Source organism: Podarcis pityusensis (genome assembly GCF_964106645.2).
Source record: "Podarcis pityusensis genome assembly, chromosome: 18".
Classification (NCBI taxonomy): Eukaryota; Metazoa; Chordata; class Lepidosauria; order Squamata; family Lacertidae; genus Podarcis; species Podarcis pityusensis.
In genome coordinates this window covers 11653436-11671993 of record NC_138043.1, presented here as the reverse complement: position 1 = coordinate 11671993, position 18558 = coordinate 11653436, and the positions used below count along the sequence as shown (strand labels likewise).

Below are 18558 nucleotides of genomic sequence, written 5' to 3'. Positions count from 1 at the left end.
TCCGGGTAAAGTCTCTTTGGCAGAAGTCTCTTTGGCAGAAGAAGTCCCAGTTCTGGCTTAGCCAGAAAGAGCTCCCCTTTCCGGGGCTGGAAGGAGCTGCCTGTCCAATTCTGCCAACCTTCAATGAACGTCCATGAGGTCTAGTGTTACCAGAGGGACCAAATCACTTTCTCCGTGCCATGCATAATTTTATACACTCTTATCTTGTTGCCTCTTCCTCACACCAATGAAATCACAGGTGCCTTTTCTGCTGACCTCATAATGTACCTTTGCTGCAAACAGACATCACTCTCAGTTCCTCTTGCAGCCTGCAGGGGGCATCTTGCAGTGAGAGTTATTTATTTTTAAATGGCAGCTGGAACAAGGCGAATGGTCTGTAGTTCTGAACTGCATCTTCCCCTGATGAGCGGATCCTAGTAGGACAGCTGGCAGACTTCTTGGTCCCTCCATAGTCTGTAGCTGTTCCGCCTCCTCAGAGATGCTCTGGTGTGAATGGCGCATGGATAAAGAGGACGGGAGTGGGAAGTCTGCTCTTACACGGAGTGCAGAAGGAAAAGGTTCTGGTGAGAGCTGTTGTGGCCCAGAAACACCTGCAGGGGCGCTGGGTTGGCGAAGGCTGCCTTCTCTGCTCCAGGGTGGAGATGGCTTTCTTTATTTTGGAGCATTCTTGCCTCGCTCTTCAGCCAAAAAGCCTCCCAGTGTGTCTTGCATGCAGTTGCTTTGAAACAAGCCCTCAGACCTTGAGATTTCAGGACCCAAAGTTGAGACTGAGGGTCGCCTCCTGGTGATGTAATGGGGGGCTGGTGATGCCACGGGGCAGTCTCAGGTGATGCTGTGCACTCTCCCACTACTGAGCCCCAGAGATGGAGGTTAATTGGGAGGGGTGGAGGGAGCAGAGGAGGGCAGACCCCCCTCCCCAGATAATGATGCAATATTTGTTACCCAGCTCCTGGACTGAAGAGTGCAAGCTGCATGCACAGTCTTTTTAATGTTGTTGTTGACGGCACTCTCGCCCACTGTGAGATTCAAGACCTGCCCTGCCCCCTGGAGGGCATCAGGCAAACTAGGTACTTCAGACCAGCCCTGAAGACATTGAAAGACTTCAAGGATTGGAGGCACCTGATGGAGTCAGAAAAAAGAGAAGCAATTACAGGCGGAGGCAACAGTGCCTCTGAATACCACTTGCTAGGAAGTGGAGACGGCTCTTAACACCTGGGCATCTTGTTGGCCATTGTGAGAACCGGATGCTGAACCAGGCAGGCCTCCATTTCCCTCGTCCAGCAACCTCTTCTGATCTCCTTAAGACCTCCGGCTAAATCTCTTTCGGGTCAAGTACCTTACTCCCATCTGAATAGTCATTCGCAAAGGGAGCAAACTCACTTTAAAAAAAAAGTCTACATGCGTATCTCATCATCCAAACACCAAGCATTCTCAGGAAATCATTCGTTGAACTTGGACTACTGCCATGCGCTCTCAGTGGGGCTACGTTGGAAGGTGACTCAGAAATTACAACTAGTCCAGAGCGCAGCTGCCAGATGGGTGACTGGGAGAGGCTGCCAGGACCATATAACCCTGGTCCTAAAGGATCTACACTGGCCCCTAGTACGTTTCCGGGCTCAATTCAAAGTGTTGGTGCTGACCTTTAAAGCCCTAAACAGCCTTGGCCCTGCAGACATGAAGGAGTGTCTCCACCCCCATCATTCTGCCCAGACACTGAGGTCCAGCTCCAAGAGCCTTCTGGTGGTTCCCTCCCTGCGAGAAGCCAAGTTACAGGGAACCAGGCAGAGGGCCTTCTCAGTAGTGGCACCCGCCCTGTGGAACGCCCTCCCAGCAGATGTCAAGGAGATAAAGAACTTTTAGAAGACATCTGAAAGCAGCCCTGTATTGGGAAGTTTTTAATGTTTGATGATTTATTATGTTTTTATAGTGGCGGAAGCAACCCAGTTTCATGGGCAGGGTATTATAATTATAAATTTACTTTGATTCCTGTGGGAAATTTTCTAATGCATTTCTGGACAGGGAATTTTGACCCCAAAATGGTGAAAAAAATCTGGGAAAACCCTCTGTAAAAGGCAGGCAAGCAAGGAAGAAATGCTCTCTTATTTCTCCAGTCTCTGGGGAAACAGCTGCCAGAGACCAGCAAAACACAAAAAGTAAGGCTTATTTAAGGCTGCTTATTTATTTGCAGTAGGTATGGCTATTTGTGTTCGGATAGAATAATAGAATCGTAGAGCTGGCAGGCATTCCAAGTGTCATCTAGTCCAGCCCCTGCAATGCAGGAATCTGCCAGGTGCCCATCCAACCTCTGCTTAAAAGCCTCAAGGAGGGAGAGGCCGCCGTCTTCCAAGGGTCAAGTTCCACTGTCAAGCAGCTTTTGCCGTCAGAAAGTTCCTTCTGATATTTAGTAGGAAACGTCTTTCTTGTAATTTGAAGCCATGGGTTCGAGTCCTACCCTCTGGAGCAGGAGAAAGCAAGTTTGTTCCCTCTTCCCCGTGACAGACCTTGAGATATTCGAAGATGGCTCTTCTGTCTGCTCTCAGTCTCCTCTTTTGCAGGCTAAACAGATGCAGCTCCTTCAACCGTTCCTCATAAGGCTCGCCAGACCCCAGATCATCTTGTTCACCTACCTCTGCACACCTTCCAGATTGTCAACATCTTTCTTAAATTGTGGTGCTCAGAACAGGACACAGTATTCCAGGTGTGGTCTGACCAACACAGAATAGAGCAGAACTTTTACTTCCCTTGACCAGGACACTGTATTTCTGTGGATGCAGCCTAGAATAGCATTAGCTTTTTTTGCTGCTGCATCACACTGTGGACTCATGTTCAACTTGTGACCCACCAAGACCCCTCAATCCTTTTCACATGTACTGCCCGTAAGCAGGTGTCACCCTTCTTATATTTGTGCGTCTGGTTATTCCTGCCTTAAGTGCAGAACCTGACATTTGTTCCTATTGAAATTCATTTTGTTAGCCTGGGCCCAGTTAAGGTAATTTTGTTCCAATCTGTTAAGGTAATTTTGAATCCTGATTCTGTCTTCTGCGGCATGAGCAGGACCTGCATGTAAATGCGCAGTCACCGTGTGTTGCAGCTGTGAGCTGAACCGTGTCCTGTTCCAGGGGGAGAAGGAAAAGGAAACGGATCCCAGGATTAAACCCCAGCTGAAACCAAGCCCTGTTCCTGGTTATGGCCTCCTTTGTATCCTGTCCGCTGCTCCCCTCTCTGCTAATGAACCACAGGCACAGGGTCTTTTTCTCCCTGCCTCAGTGATGAGTTATGGCGAGAGGCAGCAAACCGTTGCGCTGGGAGATGAATCTCCATTAGAGGAGACAGACTTTTCCCTGGGCTTTCCTCCAGCCCTCTGCCTGCAGGAGCTGGCAAGGGCGCCAGCAGTGCCAACCAGCTTGGTCTCTTGGCAGAGTTGGAGGTCGCTGGGTGACGCAGAGATTTATCATGCACCGTTTCTTGAAAGCCTCCCCATCAGTCGGGTAATGAACTGCTTTTTCTCTCCCCCCCCCCCTTGCCCCCACCCCCGCTCCAAAAAATTACGATTTGAATCCAGTCGAAAGCACTAACTGCCTTCAAGAGGGCAGCTTAAAGCATGACAAGAAATAAGAGTAGGGCGCTGCAGCGAAATGTTGCAGCAGGTTTCCAGCCCCGACGTGCTTCCTCTCTCTGGGACTTCAGCCAGTCTGGAACAAGAGCCTTATTATAGTGCTGCTCAGAATTTGTTTTTGAAAATAATTTATCTCTTCTGATCCAACTGAGCTGTTAGGTTGGCTTAAATCACATCCATAGTGCACATTCAAAGCACCTTTATCCCACCTTAGCCATCAGAGGAAATTCACATTTTTAAAGCATTTCTTTCTTTCTTTCTTTCTTTCTTTCTTTCTTTCTTTCTTTCTTTCTTTCTTTTTTTCTTTCTTTCTTTCTTTCTTTCTTTCTTTCTTTCTTTCTTTCTTTCTTTCCTATCTGCACTTTTATCTTTTTTAAAAAGCCAAGCATTTAAAGGTGAAATGCAATGGACAAGAATAAAATCCAGCAGAATTATCCATCTAAAACATTGATAAAATACTGATTGATATTTGACTGGTATCGATTTTCCCTGATTAAAAAGGGGAAAGGGGAAGGAAATTCATGTTGCAAAGGCCTGTCTGAACAGGCTAGTTTTTGAAACTGGCAGTTTTATTCTTAATTCCTTTCCTAACAATCCCTAGCATGGCATTTGCCTCTTTCGCAGCGGCCGCACACTAGGTTGATGTCTTTGTTGACCCATCTGTTCTGACCCCAAGGTCTCCGGGGTTCTTTAGCTGTGATTCCTGCCTTGCAGGGGGTTGGACTAGATGGCCCTTGAGGTACCTTCCAACTGTACAATTCTATGATTTTATGAAAGACATCTGAAAGAAGGCAGGGGCAGTTCCTGGTGAACCTCAATTGGCAGGGAGTTCCACAGAGTAGGTGGGGCCTGCTGCTCCAGAGCCTCGGTCCCTAGTGAGGGCAGCCATCTGTCCTGAGGAACAGCAGAGTGTATCTTCAGGGGTGAATCAAACCACTGAAGAATCACAGCACCTGCTGTGGCTGCAGAGACTGGGATTTAGGTAGGACAGCTGAGAATAATGCCAAGATATTTCACACCTGGCAACCAACGCTTCCCTTTGGTTTCAGATAGCACATGGGAAGGCGAATCTAAAAAGGCCAGGACACAATTTTCCATGGCCCTTTAGCAGCTATGGCGGCTCATTTACCAGAAGTAGCATTAACTAGAGATCAGGAGTCTTAGTTTGGTCAGAATCGAGTCAATACTTTCAAAGTTAATGCTAAATACTTTACTTTCTGGTAAATGAGCCACGATAGCAGCTAGACGACGGAGAAAATTTGTGGCCCAGGCTTTTTAGACTCATCTACCTGAAACCAATGAGGTGTCTTGGTTGCCAGACGTGATTTCGTTCCAGCTCCCCTCCCCCACTATACCTCCTGCGTTGTCTTTGCTGCATTAGCTGCACTGGTGTGACCTCCCGGGGGTGCAAGCCTGGGCACTGTGTCTGGGGGTCCTGGGCTACCCAGAGAACAAGACCCCCCTCTTGGCTTCACTGAGGGGTCCAAAGGAAAGCAGAGCAAGACGATTGGCACCAACTAGACTGCAGGAGTTGCCAGAAGGAGGTGGACAAGGCGCCATCCCAACTCCTCTCCAGATTTCTGTAGAGTTTACTCCTGAGCCTTTTCTTCCCCCAAAGATCTCCCGCAAGGCAGCAGAGGTTAAGGATCTTAGCTTTCCTTCTCCTAGACAGGCTCTCTTCCCAGGTTGATGATGAGCCCCATTTGCCCCCCCCCCCACTTCCCTCTACAGCACAGGCAGAAACTGCCTTCTTGCCAGTTGGACCCAGCCGTCCGCTCCGTCCGCATGCAAGGCCAGCCCCCAACTCCCTGAGGGTTTGAGACCCCTCGGCTTCCCTCACCTGGTGGGGCTGCTGTTGCCTGCTGGCAGCTTCTAGAAGCCACCCATATTGCTTATATAATACTTACATAAGTAATAACAATATAATATTTAATAATACTTTAATTACTTTCCCTTGGTGTAATAGGGCTCACGCTTTGCAGTCTTGCCTTGTTTAGCCACTATGTCTCTGTTATAAATAGTTCAAGCTGCAACCTTCTGCGCATTCACATGCCTTGGGTTTAATATATTTTGCTTTTATTTTGTGTCTGTGTTGGTTTGACGGTGATCTGTAATTGTATATGCACTGTGTATTTTGTCACTAGATCATGTTTGATAATGTTGTAGTTTGCAGAATCTCTTAAGCCTTTTTTATTAGTAGTACATTATTTGAATAAGAATAATAATGGTGATGATGTTGAGGTATTGGAGCATGGAGCACTCCAAATCATTTGCACAGAAAACAGTAGATCTAGCTGAAAGGTGACACAGAGACATCTGCCCTGATCATTGCAATGCATCCTTTATTATTACCCATTGCATAGGATTATTGTGTAAGCTCGGAAGCTGGTGTGTAGCTGTGACTCCCATGGAGGGACATCCACTTCTTAGTTTCCCACCACACTGCTCCTGCCACACACACACCCCCCCCCCCCGTTTATGTGTACAAGGTGCAATGGCTTGAAGGCCCCCAACCCTCTCCCTGGATCCCCAGAGCACAGAGGACCACTCTCCGCAAGCACCCACCCATCCATCTGTTGGTGCTTGGCGTTCTCTCTCTCTCCCGCCTCCCTGCCCGCCGGTGATCAATGTAATTGCTCAGCCTCTGTTAAATGCGATTCCTTTCATGCTGCTCCCTAATGATGATGGGGGACTCCTCCCTCTCACGCATATTAAGCAGCAACCGTTGGGCTGTCGCAAGGATGGTTCCAGGAGCCTGATTTGCAAAAGAGAGACAATAAGACTCTTTTCCAGAGACAAGAGCTGGTCTTCTGCACATTTCCCCACGCGGCACTTAGATAATTTAAGACTCTGGGCTTGGTGGCCCTGTGTCCCCCGCCAGACCCCCAGGGCTGATCTGGAGCCTATAGAGTTGCTCAGCCTCCTCCCCAAGAGCCAGAGGGGCTTTGAAGGCCTTGAAGGCTTTGCACCTGCTCCTGTGGGAGACAGTGGCGGCCACCACATTGGACTGCTTCAAGAGAGGATTCAACTTATTCATTGAGGAGCAGGAGGCCATTGATCAATGGCTACTCCTAGCCACAATGGCTACGTTCTCCCTCCGCTGTCGAAGACCCACCACTTCTGAATCCCGGTGGCTGTGAACCACAAGTGGTGGGGAGAGCGATGCTGCTGTGCTCGGGTCCTGCTTCCAGGCTTCCCATTGGGACATCGGTGGGCTGTGGGCCTCATCCAGCAGGGCTCTGCTTCAGTTCTTAGCTTTTGTCCCAGGTTCATTCCAGTTAAAAGAAGATCAGGAGACGGGTGGTGTGAAGGCTGCCTGCCTGAGTCCACAAGGAGCGCCTGCCTGTCAGATCAGCAGTCGGCAAAGCTACTCCCTGCAACATGCCATCAGTCTGGGCTGAAATTAAGACTCTGTTTTTCCCTTATCCTCTCTTGACGTGACGGCCGTGTCTTCCTCTCCCGCCACGGAGGTTGCCTTACTCCCTTGTATTGCCCCCTCGCTTAGCCCTTATCCTGCCCCCTCCCCCGCATCCCTCTCTCTGCCTGGCTGGCTCCCCGACAGCTCCATCCGTCACCCGCTGTCACTCATGATTCTTATCCTCTTCTTCCGCTGAGCTTTGTCAAACTTTATCTGGGATTCCTTCTGCCATAACAATTGCACTCCCCTTCGTTATGTCTGGTGGAGGAGGGTTCTCAGGTTTGAATTCTGGGGCACATTTCTTAAATCTGAATGTTGGGGGGGTTTTAGTTTGGTGGTGGGCAGGGGAAACGGCAAAGGGAGAGGTGTATGATGGAGATTCACAGGCGTGAAGAAAATGGGTCGGCCACATTCACCATGTATTTAAACCGCTACGATGCCTCTTTAAACAGGCATGGCTTCCCGCAAAGGATTGATTCTGGGAACTGTAGTTTGTTAAAGGTACTGAGAGTTGTTAGCAGATGACCTATTGTATTTCTTCTCCCAGAGCTAAAATTCCCAGAGTGGTTTAACAGCCAGTCCCTCCTTTCAGGGAAGATTACTGGCCCCAGCAGGAGCCCAGAGGGCATGTTGCTTGTTGAATCAGCACTACACAAGGTGGCCTTCAGATGTCTTCTAAAGGTTATATAGTTACTTATGTCCTTGACATCTGAAAGGAGGCTGTTCCACAGGGAGGGCGCCACCACTGAGAAGGCCCTCTGCTGCTTCCTTGTAGCTTCACCTGTCACAGTGCCAGAAGGCGATGGCGGTGGAGACGCTCCTTCAGGTATACTGGGCTGAGGCCATTTAGGGCTTTCAAGGTCAGCACCAACACTTTGGATTGTGCTCAGAAACATAATGTGAGCCAATGGAGGTCTTTCAGGACCGGTGTTATATGGTCTCAGCAGCTGCCACCAGTCACCAGTCTGGCAGCTGCATTCTGGGTTAGTTGTAGTTTCCGAATCACCTTTAAAGGTAGCCCCACGGAGAGCTTGCATCTGCCATGCCTGCAGTCCTCACCTTGCGTAGGTAACATACTGATTTGAGCATTACAGTTGGGTTTAACAGCTCCATCCACAATGGCTTTGCTTCCACCGTCAGAGGCAGTAATGCAACCAAGTCCCTGTTCCAGAAGACACAGGAGGGGAGAGTGTTGCTTTTGTGTTCAGTTCCTGCTTGCTGTTTCCCCCCAGGCATCTGGGCGCCCCTGTGGGAACAGGAGGCCGGTCTGGGGGCCGTTGGCCTAATCCTGCAGCCAGGCTCTTCGGACGTTCTTATATCAATGTTGGAAGATTCAGGACAGATCTTCACGCAGCGCATAGTTAGGCTGTATCGGATTTGCTCCCCCGAGAGGCAGTGATGGCCACCAACTTGGACTAGACAGATTCATGGAAGAGAAGGCTATCGATGGCTGCTCACCGCCAGGGCCACACTCTGCTTCCAGGCAGAGGGGAGAGCATTGCTTGCGGGTTTCCCACGGGGGCCCATGGCCTGACTCTGCAGACTCGGCTTATGTTCATATGGACCCTCCAGGTCCAGAGGCAGTCTATCTGTCCAAGGTTCTTGGGGGCCACTGTGGGAACAGGATGCTGGACTGAATGGGTCACTGGCCTGATCCAGTAGGCTTGCCCTTAGGCTTCTAGCAGAAAAACGTAACCCCTGTCTAAGGCCTTCATCCCGTGAGAGCCTTGAGGTGACTGAGGACTCAAAGCACCGCCCCAAAGGAGCCACCGTCTCCCTCAGAAGGAGAACCATTTCTCGCCACGTGGAAGTGGCTTCCATGGTTCTGCCGGGAGAGAGCATCCGGGGAGCTGTCGTGTGCAAAAGATTTATGTGATGAGGAATAAGAGGAGACACGGGCTTATTAAGTTACTTCGTTCCAGCTGCGTTTGGAGAGGGAGTCTCCCCTGCAGAGTTTCGTCTGGCTGGGAGGTCCTGCGTGTGGGATGCTGGGACAAGCAAGCAGGCCTCCTTTCGGAGAGGGCGCTGGGCTGGATGTGCCCCCTTTGGTCTGATCCAGCCACCAGGCTCTCCTGATGTTCTGGTGCCTTTTGACAAAGCTCTCTCACACAAACTGGCAAGAGGAAGGTTTGGCTGGCATGGGCACCAAGCGGCTCCCAGGCCCATCGCCTTTCTGCCCCCCCTCCAAGTGGCCAGTCCCAGAATTACGAAAACCATCCCGGCTTCTGATTTTCAAGCTCCTCTCTTGGCAGCTTGTAGTGGAGGAGCAGGTGAGGAGAAGGGGCTGCCACCCCTGAGGCACCCCTGAGCCCTGGGTGTCATGCTGACTCTGGGGGGCAGGCAGAGGGCAGGGCCGGTCTGGGTGGGTGGGTGGGTGGGAAGAAAGGGGGAGCGCAAGGAGTCTTGATTCTTTTCAAAATGCTTTGTGCATCTGCCTCAAATCTTGCCCCTTTCTAAAAGTTATTTATTGGTGTGTGTGTTTATTTTTGTAAATCTACCAAAGAATAAAGTCAAATCAGGAATGAGGGGTTTTCTCAGGACGGTGGGAGGCGTGTGTGCTGTGTCCCGTTGGCGCAGTGATGGTGGCTCTTGCCTTCCTTCTGATAGGAAATGCTCTGCACGGGGGGGGGGGCTTGAGGGTCAGTTGGGGGAAGTGAGAAATGTCCCAGTTTTCAGCTCAGGAATGTTGGAGGGTATATAGTAGCCACCAGTAACCTTTCCCCACAAAAACAAAGCCATGACCAGCTGCCTAGCCAGCCAGGCGCATTTTGGACCATATACCTAGAGGCAGCGGCATAGGGATTCGCTTCATTTTAATAGAAATTAAGCTGTCTGCATCCCAGGGATTCTTCAAAGCAGTGGCTGGGCCTTGCGTCCCCCTCCATCCCCGAGTCTTGCCGGAGGCTGATGGCTGTTCCCCAGCACGTGCTCCTCTCTGTCACCCTGGCGCTCTCGGCTGCCGCTGTGCTAAACGTTCAATCCCTCTGCGCCAGGGCTTCCGGCAACTTAGTGCGCAATGTAATAAACCTGTATGTTCTGGAGATTTTTCTCTCCCTTTCTTTTCTCTTGCTTCTCTTCCCCCAGTCGTGGCGGCTGGTGGAATTGCATTAGTCCCTGTTAAAAACGGCTGGTGGCGGGGTAATAAATTGGATGTGTCAGGCCTTTTTGCTTCTTCATCTCCTTTCATTACCTTGAGCGGTAATTTATCTCTCCCCAGTCACCATCGGTGGGAAGGAGAGCGGCGAGCAGGAGGGCCTGTGATGCTTTCAGGGATGGGGGGGGGGGGGGCTTGAGATGGGGGCCAAGTGGAGCAAAGGAAACGGGCAGCCAAGGATCACTGACAGGTGTGCATTTGAAATCAGAACCCCAGGTGGATTTTGTTTCCAAGAATATTCAAATGCATATTATTCTCATTAGTTTCTCTTTCTATTCCCTGTTACAGACACTGTTTGATTTGGGTCTCCTTTTAAAACAGGGCCAGAAATCAAGAGGAGGGAATATTCCACTTGGCACATTAGGACTTGGCATTAACAAAAAAATCACTTGCAGAATTTTAAGCTTGCAAAAGGCATTTTGCTCAGCTTCCACTGGGGGTCAAGGAGACCTTGACTGAAGCCGTCACTCTGTCACTACTCAACCGGGGATCCAGCAGGACTTAAAGTCTAAATAGACAGGAGTTAGGAATGCGATGGAAAGCTTACTTCTCTATTACCAGGGATTCACTCACTCATTCATTTTATTTCCTTATTGCATTCATATCCCACCTTTTCTCCAGCAGCAACATCCCAAAATTTTAAGTGCCTGCTTCCACCATTTTGAAAATATATTTCTTTCTGTGTCTGCAGTTCAGTGTTGTTAAGTCACAAGCCCTGGTGATCCTCGTCCTCAGGTTGCCCTGTGGGTAATAGTTGTAATACGCTTTTATTAAATATTTTGTCTTCAGTTGCAAAAGCAAAATTAAAACAGCAGGGGGCGTGGGCGCTGGCAAGATGAAGGATGCAATTAAGATAATACTCGCATCAGCCACGACAGATTTCCATTGTTCCTGTTTAAAGGTATTTTCTGCTTTCTAAATTAATGCATTTTTCTCGGGCACGGCACAGATTTTCTACGCTGCTTTGCCCGTTCTTCCCAAAATCAACCTTCCTTTCTCAGTTTCATACGGTGGTCCTCGTTTTACCTCTGGAAATGGCCAGAGGCCTGTCTCATCCAGTGCCTTGCTATGGGGTACTTACTTCCTGATGCCTTTTGAGAAGCCTGTGGGATAGCTCAGTTAGCAGCGTATGAGAATCTTACTCTCAGGCTTGTGGGCTCAAGCCCCACACTGGGCAAAAGATGCCTGCATTGCAGGGGGTGGACAAGATGACCCTCGTAGTCCCTTCCAACTCTACCATTCTGGAATTCTGTGAATCCCCCTCCTCCTCCTCCTGTCCCCTGGGATTCTGAGGTAGAAGAAGGACGTATGAAGAGTCTCCGGAATCAGGCCAAAGGCCCATCTGCAGCCTAGGACCCACGTACCTACGTGCCTCTCCTGGTCTGCCCCGCGGAGGACCTTAAGGTCCACAAATGACAACACTCTGGAGGTCCCAAGTCACAAGGTGGTTAGACTGGTCTCAACTAGGGCCAGGGCCTTTTCAGTACTGGCCCCGACTTGGTGGAACGCTCTGTCCCAAGAGACCAGGGCCCTGCAGGACTTGACATCTTTCCGCAGGGACTGCAAGACAGAGCTGTTCCGCCTGGCCTTTGGTCTGGACTCAGTCTGGCCCTTATGTTTCCCTTCCCTTACGGTTTTGATCTATGGGCCACTTTTCAAATGAGGCTGCATTTTAAACTGCGTTTTAACCTGTATTTTAAATTGGTTCCTCCCCTATTATGTTTTTACTGTGATTTTATTGGTGATAGCTGCCTTGAGCCGGGCTCTGGCCAGGGAGGGCGGGGTATAAATAAAAACTATTATTGTTGTTGTTGTTGTTATAGAATCAAAGAACTGTAGCATTGGAAGGGACCACAAGGAGGGACAAAACTAGGCTCATTTTCACCCGGGTCAAATACCCAGTGTGGCACACCCCTCCATGTGCATTTGTGTACACACACACACAGGCTTCACCCAGGGCAAAATCCCAGCTCCGCCACAAGGGTCATCTAGTCCAACCCCCTGCAATGCAGGAATCTTTTGCCCAACATCCTGTTCTTACAGTGGCCAACCAGGTGTCTGTGGAAGTCACCGGTGCCCTGAAAACAAAAGCAGACTCTCACTCACCCGGAGATTCAGGACCTCTCCCTGTGGCTGAAGGGGCTCAGGCACACCTGGGGACCCCACACCAGCCGTATAGGATCTGCAGGTTACGCCAGCCCCACGTTCGCTGCCCTCAAGGGTGCGGAGGGGACGGTTCTGTGCCTCCTCTGGCAGATGGTTTGTGGTGCTCTGCATGAAATCCTAGAATCAAAGAATGGTAGAACTGGAAGGGACCCAAGGCGTCTTCCGACAGGCTTTTGGGACCTGGCCGTATTTTAAGGAAAGGCCTTTCAACAGCGCTGTGCCGGTTTTACTCTCTGCATCTAATAGAGTGGCTTTCATATCATTTTGATTGTATTGTAGTTTGATCACTTTTTAAGCTATTATCCTAAATAGGTTTTCTGCTTTCTGTGTTTTATCTATGTTGGTTTATAATTTTTGTGAGCTGCCTTGAGTCCTGGTTCTGGGAGAAAGGTGGGAGGCAAACAAACAAACAAACCAATGATTGATGTTGCAGGTTCAATCCTGGCCTCTCAAGCTGCCCCCTGCCCCAAACCCTGGAGTTATTTTATTTTCAGTACAAACAAGACTCTGTTTTTGCACCTATACACCCTACTTTTAATTGTTCTTCAAGATGTGGAAGGAAAAGGAAAAGGAGGACATTCTGGGATCAAATCAGAAACCGGGATGGCTTCTGTAATTCCAGGACTGTCCCTGGAAAATGGGGGCACTTGGAGGGTCTGCGGAGGGGCCCAGGCACAGGCGGCAACCTCCTTGTCGAGAAAAGCAGCCAGCTTCCCCTTGCCAGGCTGCCAGGAGCCTCTGGCCCTCTGCCCTTGCGATGGAAGGCACTTTGCTGGCGACCTCCGATATCATCTCCCACCTGCTCAATAGCTGGGCTGGATTTGCAGCTGCATCGACCCAGAGTCAATGCTATTGAGCTGTGGCGCATCGACACAGCAGGAGGTATTTATGAGGAATCGGGTCCTGCTCTCCCAAGGCGAGGCACCAGACCTCTAATTAATAAGCTGAGTTTTCTCCTAAACACAGAAATAATAATAAAAAACTCCAAACTAATTAACCTTCACAGTGTTTTCTTTTTTTAAAAAAAAACCCTCTGTAAACAGGGGCTCTTGTCAACTTAAGAGGAACAGAGGCGGCAGGGATGCAACTGCGGAGATGTTAACCTCTCACGTTTAAGGGAGATGAAAAGATGCTTCTTGATTTTCTTGTTAGCCGAGCGATTAACATTCTCGGCGTACAAATTGTAATTAGAGCCCTCTTCAAAAATTATTGCGTTGGAAGTTGGTGGGTATTTGCAGAGAGACCTGGCATTTCTATTCGATGAGAACTGTCAAGAAGGGTACGGATGGTCCTTTCCCTCCCCATCCTCCTTCTGTTCTCTCTCTGTCCCCAAACCCCACTTCATGTCTTTCCAGCAGCGCTCATAAATAGAACAATTAGCTGCTTTTATGGTTATTCCCTTCAGAAAGGTGGCTGGGGCTGTGGCGCTGGGTGAGAAGAGGCTGTGCAATTCTTTGTTCACAGCTTCTAAAAAAAGAAGGGGGGAAAGGAATATATTACGTTCCTGGGGGCGTCTGTATGACAGGCAACAGGATTCTTTTATGAACGCGAAGTACAAAGGCGACCGACATCGGGGTCGTGGCTGAGGCAAACAGCATCGGAGACAGCTCAGGGGGAATCTGGAGGGGGTTGGGGAATATTCTGGATTAAGAATAACAACAAAAGGTTTTTTAAGAAGATGAAACCTCTGCTTTAGAAGAGGAGAAGGCCCCAGAAGGACGGGGAAATCAAGATTTATTCAGTTTGGAAACACTGAAAGAAGCCAGCATCTCTTGTTTCAATTTAATAGTTTATTTTTGGTGGAAAATGTGCCTGGTGAAAGGTTTTGTTTTGTGGATGCTAAACGAGCGAGGCTTTATTTGATTAGTAAAAAAATAAAATAAAAGTACATCCTTGACAAAGAAAGGGAGTAATAAAGGGAGTTCAAGACACTGGGTGCAGTGGGAAAAAGGAAACATCATATTGCAGTTTATTATGGGATGCTTCCAGATAGGGATACAGGAAGCCCAAAGCTGGAATATCCCAAAATGCAATATCACTGTGTGTGTTTAAAAGCAATTCCTTGATCATCCCATAATGTCAAAGGTTTCACCCTTGTCGAAGAGCACATTACCCAAAACACACACAAGGGTTTTAGAAGCTGTTTCCTCCTCCCCTCTTTATCTATGAGGTTCTGGTTTTCAACCCGAATTGAAAGCTATTGCACCCCGATTGCTCCCTGCTTCCAGGAAAGGATTTTGGGGGCCATGGACTGCCAAAAACCCCACTGAAATGAAACTTGCACAGTTCCAGATGAAGTGAGAAGTTCCAGATGATGTGCCCCAGGTGGTGGATAGTGACCCTGAGCCAGGAAATTCCATTCCCAGGTCTCAAGCCCTGGTTTAAAAACCCAACCCTATGCTTATCTTCCTACATACATAAAATTGTAAGGCTGTCATTACATTGCAGTGGGTTTTAAAAAACCTACCTGTGCTGATATTTATTTAAAAAGAATATATAAATACAAAACACTGTGGCAGTGAGTTCCATAGATTAATCCCGTGTACCACAATGAAGGCACTTCCTTTTGCCCATTTGCAGGATATCCTGGGAAGAGACTAGTGGATTCTTTCCTTGCTTTCTCTCTGCAGCATTTATTAAATTATTATTTTATAGATCTCTGCCTGCCCTCCCGCCTGGTCGCTATTTATACAAATGGGAAAACTACCCAGACTTTCAGGCTTTATTTGCAGAAGATGCTTTCGCCGCACCATGGAATAGGAAACATCCGCTTGGGAAACGAGGGGTGTTGTTGCCTTAACGATACCCCCCCCCCCGTCTCGCTTTCCCCCCTTTGCTTGGCTGGGGACATCTTGCTTCAGGCATTGATGTCTCTTCATAAATCACCATTTGCCACTTTCTCCTGTTATGAGCATCATTGCGCTATATGTCACAAGAGATGACATGGAATCAAGGCTGCTGTCTGGTGGTGGTGGTAGAGAGTGTGTTTTCCTTCTCAGCAGAAGCTCTTGTTGCCCCACTCAAAATTACACACACAAACACATGCAAAAACTTTAGGTCAGAGCTGGATTTCATAGACTCAGTATGCTGGAAGGTATTCTTGGAGGTCTGCTTGCTTTAAAAAACTCAAAAACAAAGTTTGTGTTCCTTTTTGTTCTCTTCATTTGGGCAAGACTTTGGTTTTTTGAAGAAAGCCTTATTGCCTTCCATAGCTTATTTGACGCTGCTTTTCAACCACGCTGGTGTCCTCTTGGTGGTATCCACCCCAGTTGACTTCCTAATATTGTGCTTTTAAACAACTCTCAGGCATTTTGGAGTGATTTCACCCTCTTGACTCTGCCTTTCAACGCCCTTTCCTCCCTCTCTCGCTTCCTCTGGTTTCTTCTGGGCATCAGGAGCCAGAGGTGTCCTGGTTTGTGATGATGGCTCCATTGGAGCCTGGGCCAAGTTGGGCACCTGAAGCACGTGCCACGGCCCACAATGCTGCTCCACACACAACTCACTGCATTTTGCCTCATTGTTGCCCATGCAAAGGACCACCCCAACATTCTGTACATTTTTCTAATTCTGTATGAAATCTTCCCCATGCAGTTCAACGAAGAGAGTTGTGGAATTGACTGAACCAGCTTCCCAAGTAATTTCGGGCACAATCAATTTCACTCGCCTGCCCAGAGAGGGCGGACGGGGCTCATCCACCTGGGAAGCGAGCCCATCTCAGAGAAGGAAAACTCTGGTCCTCTACCTCCGCTGCCTTGTAGAACATCTTCGGGAGAGGAAAAGGCTCAGGAGTCAACTCTACCCCAGTCCCTAAGGCGGTTGGGTGGCGTTTTCCTTTGGACCCCATCTTGTCATCTGGGTGACCCATGACCTCCATGCGCACTGCCCAGGCTTGCATCCCTGGGAGGGCACTTGGGTGCTGCTAGCACAACCGCAGAGGCGCACTGCATTGTCTCTCGAGAGACAGATGCCGACACAGGTGACTTTTCTGACCATCTTCCCACCAACCACATCCAGCCCATGCAGCTGCAGCCCAGAGAGAAATTTTAATCTTTTAAAAACAAACAAACCAACAAACCTGAACCAACCACATAATTAAGTTCTTAAATCAGGTACTGGGAATCTTTGGCCCTCCCTTTATACTGGACTCCAACTCCCATCAGCCTAAGCAAGCATGGCCAATGGCCAGGGCCAGGGGTCAGCAAACTTTTTCAACAGGGGGCCGGTCCACTGTCCCTCAGACCTTGTGGAGGGCCAGACTATATTTGGGGAGGGATGAACAAATTCCTATGCCCCACAAATAACCCAGAGATGCATTTTAAATAAAAGGACACATTCTACTCCTGTAAAAACACGCTGATTCCTGGAGCGTCTGCGGGCCGGATTGAGAAGGCGATTGGGCTGGATCTGGCCCCCTGGCCTTAGGTTGCCAACCCCTGGCCAGGAATGATGGCAGCTGTTGTTTGGAGCTGAGGCCCAAAGGTTCCCCCCTCCTGCCCTACCCAGCGGGAGGCCTGGCCATAATGGAGATCGGTCTGTAAGCATCTCTATACATCAGGGATGGGGACTCCATCTTGCATCTGCTCCAAAAAGCATGGCCAACGGGTAGGGATGATGGGAGTTGTAGTCCAGTAACATTTACTTAAATGGTGTAGTGCCAAGAGACTACCAAGCCGTGGTCTGTTGGGGACCAGGAGGGTGGAGACTGTCAGTCTTTGTGGGCCAGAGGCAGGTTCAGGGTCTGAAACAGAGAAGGACCACAGCAGGTCAGGGCTGTAGCTCAGCGGTGGAGCAAAAGGTCCCTGGTTCAGTCCTGGCATCCCCAGGAATTAGCGCAGATAACAGGTGAAAGTGTGTTATTTTTGGGGCAACTACTTTGCAATAAAGAGAGAGAGAGAGAGAGAGAGAGAGAGAGAGTATATTAGGGGAAAGTGCCTACACAAATGTATGTTTTCTGAGTAGTAGGCACTAAGATTCTGATGAACTTTCATGAGGAGTTTTATTTTAAAAATTGCCAGCTGATGTGAAAGTGAGGAGAGCCGATCTTAAAAGAGTGGGGGGAGGACACATGGGCTGCCCCCCAATAAAAAAAATACATGGCTAACTGAGGTTCTGCCCCCCCAACAAAAGGCCTGTCCCCACTAACAAAGGCCTGATCCCTAACAAAAATCCTGGCTACATCTATGGGGAGGGGGAATAAAAAACTGAGAAATAGAGATTGTCAGATCTGGTCAACCCTATGGGTAAGGGGTTAAAAAAACAAACCCAAACTCTGTAATGAGAGAGCCTTCTTCTTACTGCTGGTCCGCCTGTTTTGTGGAGAAGGGAGGGAGAACACCTAAGAATATAAGCAGAGTCTTCTGGATCAGGCATAAGGGGGGGCCTCATCCAGTCTGGCATCCGCCTCTCTCAGTGCCACTGAAATGCCCCACTGGGAAACCCTCTAAGAGGACCCCAGGGCAAGAGCCCCCCCTCCAGCTGTGGAGGCAAGAGCACAGCCAAGAAGGAAGCAGGGGGGGGGCCTGTGTCTCCCTCCCAAGGCGAAAGGCCCTGGGCTACCTTGGAATTATTATCTTCTGATGATCTCTCTCTCACACACACACAGCCAGTGAAGGTATCTGGATCCTTGGTGCAGACTTTTTAATTCCATTCATCCCCCCCCCAAAAAAAATTCTTGCCTGAAACAAACAATCCGACACACCTCTCTCCGTCTCCATTTGCCTGCAGGTGTCCCTCTTTTTTATTTCCCCATATCTCTGCTTTTTTTGGACAATGAACCATCTCTCTCTCTCTCTCTCCAATCCATTTCTCAGTCTTCTATATCTATCTATCTATCTATCTATCTATCTATCTATCTATCTATCTTTCATCTATCTTCTGCTCTATCTGTCTTTCTACTTATCTATCTGTTCATCTCTCTCTCCACCTGTCTATCCATCTACCTATCTCTAAATCCTAGCAAGGTTGTAAAAACTACAAGGCAGAGATCCCTGGAGCAAAATGTCCCCTGTCTAACCAGAGGCAGGCAGGCTGTGTGTGTGTGTGTGGTGTGTGTGGGTCCCCTCCGAAAGATGAGGCTGGAAAATCTCTCAGCTCTGACTTCCCCCTCTCCCCTCTGTCTGTGCGGACATCCCCCCCCCTCTTTCCCATCTGATGGTCAATATCAGCCCCCCCAGCTGCCCCAAGGGAGTGGGGGGAGTGAAATCG

At 49.1% G+C, this 18558-nt stretch overlaps 1 long non-coding RNA gene across 1 annotated transcript; it reads right to left on the bottom strand.

Moving 5' to 3' along the window:
- Window positions 1-10752: 10752 nt before the first annotated feature.
- On the bottom strand, window positions 10753-12368 carry LOC308467134. The gene is made up of 2 exons (XR_013981141.1): window positions 12295-12368; window positions 10753-10929 (listed from the first exon to the last, which is right to left on the bottom strand). It is a non-coding gene; the product is annotated as an uncharacterized lncRNA (long non-coding RNA).
- Window positions 12369-18558: the final 6190 nt, after the last annotated feature.